The sequence below is a fragment of the Triticum aestivum genome, chromosome 7B, assembly GCF_018294505.1.
Source record: "Triticum aestivum cultivar Chinese Spring chromosome 7B, IWGSC CS RefSeq v2.1, whole genome shotgun sequence".
NCBI classification, from domain to species: Eukaryota; Viridiplantae; Streptophyta; class Magnoliopsida; order Poales; family Poaceae; genus Triticum; species Triticum aestivum.
In genome coordinates, this window is record NC_057813.1 from 663,860,040 (window position 1) to 663,865,954 (window position 5,915).

The 5,915-nt window shown below is 43.9% G+C and overlaps 1 non-coding gene across 1 annotated transcript; it reads left to right on the top strand.

The window, feature by feature from the left end:
• Positions 1-4,775: 4,775 nt before the first annotated feature.
• Positions 4,776-4,848, top strand: TRNAF-GAA (transfer RNA phenylalanine (anticodon GAA)). Its single transcript has one exon. It is a non-coding gene; the product is annotated as a tRNA-Phe (tRNA).
• The last annotated feature ends 1,067 nt before the right edge of the window (positions 4,849-5,915 follow it).

A 5,915-nucleotide genomic window follows, 5' to 3' on the forward strand; every position in this document is an offset into this window, starting at 1 on the left:
CAGACAATGTTGAATGTCTTCCAAACCAACTTTGCATGTCGGGCACTGCGGGATCAAGGGTATGTGTCTGCCCGCAAGTACACCATAACATGGAAGTACTCCCTTAAGTACTTTCCAACCAAAATGCTTGATCTTTCCCGGTAAACGAAGATGACATAGTTCCTTCCAAACCCCGCTAAGTTGAGCACTCCCCGGACTGTTTGAATTTGCATAGTGGCGACCAAACTGGTGGTCAAATTCTAAATGATATGCCGAGCATACTGAAAAGGTTCCAGACTTTGTATAGTGCCATGCCACAAAATCTTCTAGTGCTTCAACATGTAGTGGGATTTGTAGTATTCTGCGTACATCAACTGGTGAGAACACGCTCTGAATTAGTGCCTCATCCCACAGACCCGTATGAGGGTCAATTATCTCTTGCACTTTTGACAACATGATTCCACCTCTAGGGGTGATAATCTTCCTTGTTGGACTTGATGGGAGCCATGGATCATCCCAAATGTTAATCTGTGAACCAGTGCCCACTCGCCAAATACATCCCCTCTTGAAAGTTTGTATCCCAGCAACCAAACTTTGCCATGTAAACGAGGAGCCTTTCTTTGAGCCAGCTCTCAGAATATTACCATCAGGATAGTATTTTGCACTAGAACACGTGCACACAAAGAGTCAGGATTCTGGATCAGTCGCCAACACTGCTTTGCTAACATAGCAAGGTTAAAGCTATGAAGGTCTCTAAATCCCATACCTCCCTTCTTCTTCGGAACACACATCTTCCACCATGCAAACCAATGCATTTTCCTTTTCTCCTCTCCATCACCCCACCAGAAGCTCGATATTTCATCAGTGATTGACTTGCATATCCCTTTTGGTAACTTAAAAACAGACATAGCATAAGATGGAATTGCCTGAGCTACTGCCTTTAAAAGGATTTCTTTACCTTGGACTGATAGAAATTTTTCCTTCCATCCCTTCAATCTCTGACAAACTCTATCAACAAGATGTTGAAAACAGTCACTACAATCAACACCGACAATAGTTGGTAGCCCCAAATACTTGTCAGACAAAGCTTCTGTTAGTATATTCAACATTCCACATACATTCTCCCTTTCATTTACTCTAGTATTAGGACTAAAGAAGATACTAGATTTTGGAGTACTTACACGCTGCCCTGAACTCTCACAATATGTATCTAGGACCCTCTTCAATGTACTTGCATTCTGTACCGTAGCTCTCATGAGGATCAAAGAATCATCCGCAAACAAAAGGTGAGATATTGAGGGGGCATTCCTTGACACCTTTATTCCTTCAATACCACCAACTTCTTCTTCATGAGATAACATGCTTGATAATCCTTCAGAACAGATCAAAAAGAGATAAGGAGATAGGGGATCACCCTGCCTTAGGCCCCTATTTGGTGTAAATTCGTCTGTCTCTGTATCATTAAATCTGATATGATATTTGACAGAAGAGACGCACTCCATAATAAGCTCAATCCATTGTGCATGAAACCCCATCCTCATCATCATCTGCCGCATGAATTCCCATTCTACTCTGTCATATGCTTTCAGCATGTCCAGCTTAACCGCACAAATACCATTTGAGCCATGTGTTCGCTTCTTTATGGAATGAAAGCATTCATAAGCGATCAACACATTATCAGTAATTAACCTACCTGGTACAAAAGCACTCTGAGTAGGGGAAATTACCTCGGGTAGGATTTTTTTCAGTCTATTAGCCAGCATCTTTGAAATTATCTTGTAGACCACATTACATAGACTGATGGGCCTAAACTGTGTAATAACCTCTGGACTGTCCACCTTTGGTATTAACACCACATTAGTGGCATTCCACCCATCTGGGATCTTTCTGTTGTTTATCGCTTCAAGCACTTCATTTGTAAGCTCCTCTCCAATGATATGCCAAAAACGTTTAAAGAATATAGCATGAAGACCATCTTGGCTGAGCAAGATCGTGGTCCGATCTATCGCAAGGGGCAGACGTGCGCGTTGATTGAGATGGCAGAACATTAAATCAGAGTCATCGGATTGAATGGCATATGCAATATGTGCGGTTAGATTTCGTTAAATGAAGTTGATAACGAAGTTGATCATACGGTGCTGGTTGTCTTGTGTACACTTTATGGTGTGTCTGTAGGGGAATTCATGTTTGTTCTTTTAATAGTAGTATATAGTATATATATCTTTTAATAATAGTATATAGATGGATCCCACATGGCCAGGTCTGCTCAGACGCATCGGGAGCGCCCCAAGCGTCCAGTGGATCCAAGCAAGGAGAGCCTTCCGTACATAGTTTCGTACCCTATCCCGCACCAAAGGAGAAACCACATGAATCCTCTTCTCTCTCAACCCCTTGCAGATTTGTCCTCCAGCGAGCTCCGGCCAATCTGTCGTTGCCGTAGGTCCGAGGGGTGCATCGCTGCAAGGGGTAGGTGAGGGGCGACTACCCGGGGGTGTTTTCTCAAGGCTAAGGGATGGATGATGCAATGATAGCGACGCCTTCGACGAGAGTGGCCACACAAGTGAAGGTAGTTGCTTCTGGAGACATGGTGGTTCTGCAAGCCAGCGAACGGCACGACACAACCACGACGCGAGTTGCGACCCAGCATGATGCAAGCTATGACCATTGTGCGCTCAAGATGGAGTATTTTAATGTACGTAGATGAACACAAAATGCATGGAAATTTGAATCAGAGCAGAAGATATACTTCCTACATAAGTCAACCAACAATGAACCAAGCTGTGGTTGGATGGTTATGAAGATAGTGGTATCCCCAGCCCACCAAGATTCAAGTCCTAGACTTGAGATTGATGCTCGCATTTTCTGGATTTATTTCATGTTTCCGGCGATGTTTGTTCAGTTAGAGAAGACGTTCCCACCGAGTACGAGGTGCCTGTGGGGACTTCGTAAAATCTCAAGATGTTATGTCGGCTCAATCTCTTGAAGGTGCTCCTGGGATAAGGTGTGCGTGTGTACGTTCTTATGGGTGAGTGTATGCTCGTGTATGTGAACAACTCGATTATACCGTGTAAAAAAAACTCCCTTTGAAACCTTGATGTTTCGATAGGAGCCGAGATAAATTGCCCTAGCTTTGTTCATGTGCTTTCTTAAATTAATCTCATGTCCTTCTGTAATGATCAAACAAAGTTGTGAGTATGGTACCTAACTCTGTTTTTTCTCTGATCGGCATGGATAGAATGACACGGGGCATGTTCGTGCCGCACAACATCCATTTATATGCATATCCTAAAAAGATTTATAATCTCTATCTTGAACTTGCAAATGATTTTAGCAAGCTACCTCCAAATTCAGTATGATCACGTACCTCCTGTTAATCGACATAGGTGTGGGCTTGCGGTGGTTGCGGCGACATGGATCTTGCTGTCGAGGGGTGGCATAGGGTGGTGATGGTGATCCTTCTTTTCCTGGGTTTGGGGCATCGGCTGGCGGTGGCTTGGACCCATGGCTCGTGCTTGGGGTGGACCAGATTTGGGCACGAGGCGGATCAAGCCTGTCGCTACGGGCAGGAGTGATTGGACGTGGTCAAGGTGGTGTTCGCGGGTGGTGAGGTTCTCCTCCTCGCGTGCGCAGTGGTCTTGACATTGTTTATTTTTGATTGCTTACCACATGGGCGCGCGCAGTGGTCGATGGTGGAGGTGGGAACAACCCACCCTATGCACAAGTTGAAGCTGATGGCCATCTGCACAAGCGAAGTTTTTTTTTTCCTTCCAAACAGAGGCAAATGAGAGGAGAATAGAGTTTAAGTCAGTTACAGGACCACACCCTACACGGCATGGCAATTACTCGCTGAATACAATTTTCCATAGTCTTAGCACCGGCAGTAACCGAAAGGCTAGCCTCATCGGTAACTATTTTGAGGAGGATTGGGGGCGGCGCGCTCTTGTGCTTGAAGACCCTATCATTCTGCTCGTTCCATATTGTCGAAGACACTAGCATGATGAGGGAGGCCATAGCTCTCCTGTTGGGATTTGTCATGTCGGTTCTCCTATCCCACCAATCAAAGAGCGACTTGTGAAGATGCCAAACAGTGGCGTCCATGTGCACGAGCCCATATTTGCGATGACCATGTTCCAAAGCCTCATGGTGAAACGGCATTTGACGTAGACGTGGATGCCAGAGGCATAGGCCACAATTTGGCCAACCTTGGCACTCCAATTGATCGGCGATCCAAATCCGGCCTTGCAAGGCTAACCATACGAAGAACTTAACCTTTGGGGATGCCCAAACCATGAAATCCATGGGGGAGAGAGTCAAACCGACGAACTGCGCCTTGTATGCGGTGGCCGCTGAGATATCCCGTCGAAGGAGTGCTTCCAAACAATATCATGTTCGGCGTACTCGTCAAGATGGTAATCATGAACAAGCATCCAAAGTGTCGACCCCTTCGGCGACCACAATCATGAACGGGCGGAGTTCCAGTGCAACATCTGCAAGGAGGTAGGTGCCGGGGACTGGTACACGTGACGTGTCGACCCCTGTGACCTCAATCTCCACAACGACCGTGCCCATGCAGAGGTTCCACTGATGCTTGCCTGGACGATACTTACCTGGACGATGCTTGCACAACACTAACATAGACCGTACAGATTGAAAACCAGGATGGGTCTCACCTGCTAACCCGTGAGACATGGGGCCTGCATGAGCAACAAAATTTGAAGAGCTACTGCTAGTGGTAAGTAAAATATGAAGTGCGTGTAATATATCTAAATAAGAAAACCTAGAAAAGAATTCAACAAGCGGGGATAGCTCAGTTGGGAGAGCGTCAGACTGAAGATCTGAAGGTCGCGTGTTCGATCCACGCTCACCGCAACACTTTTTCTGCCTCCCTTATCTTGTCATTTTTTTGAGACATTATCTTGTCATTTGTTACGACTAAATAAAGGTAGGTTTTCCCATTATTTACTTCACTTTTCAACATATCTTGTATGAGCATTATTAGCCAGCTAATGCTTTTCAATCAAACACTTAAACAAGAGGGTCAGTTATTGTTTGGACTGAAGATACATCACATTAGACCGCCAGCTTTTCTTTCCATCGTCACATTTGGTTTTTGCCATTTGTTTTTTTACTTATCTTCTTTCCACATTATTTGCTTGATTTTCAAATATAGTTGGAATAATTATTCACATATCTCAACAATTCGACCATTCTCCACCGTTTTGTGTGAGGTTTGATTCAACATACATCAAAATAATGTCATTTTTCAAGTCAACAAGATAGTTTAACTTCAACATGATATTGGTGTAACTTTATCTAATCTAGAGGAGACATTGACTAGGATGCTTGTGTTAAAAAATTAGGTGAAATACACTAACCGATAATAACACCCCTCACCAAAAACCCACACAAAGTTAGGATGTATTCAAACAATACTTCCGAACACCTCTATCATCATTAAACATGAGAGTCGTTACACTTTGCACTCAAGATACATCACAAAGTTTAGACTGTCAAAGTAAATATCCCTTGTTTTGATCCATGCCCACATGTTGCTTTTGTCATTGTTAACAATGATTTCTTCAATTTAATCTCCTACTCTCAAATATCATGTTTGAAGATATATCCAAATATTTTCAAACACTTCAATCTCTAAACAAGAGAGTTGCTACAATTTTTTGTGAGTTTTCCAAGATACACTATCCCCCTACTAACGATCGATTAGACACCTCCACTAAAAGGTCTAGCGACAGCCAGTATGCTCATGTCCATGCTGGGGTTTTCTCCACTGTTAGACCTGTGAGCTCCAATGGAGGGCTCATGAGTTTATTTAAACTCATCTTTTCCCTAGGTTAGTCTTGGTATTCATAAGGTTCAATGTCCAAGTGCCAGCGGTCTTGCGATTCACTGCGCCCCATCCAGTTTTATTTATATATATA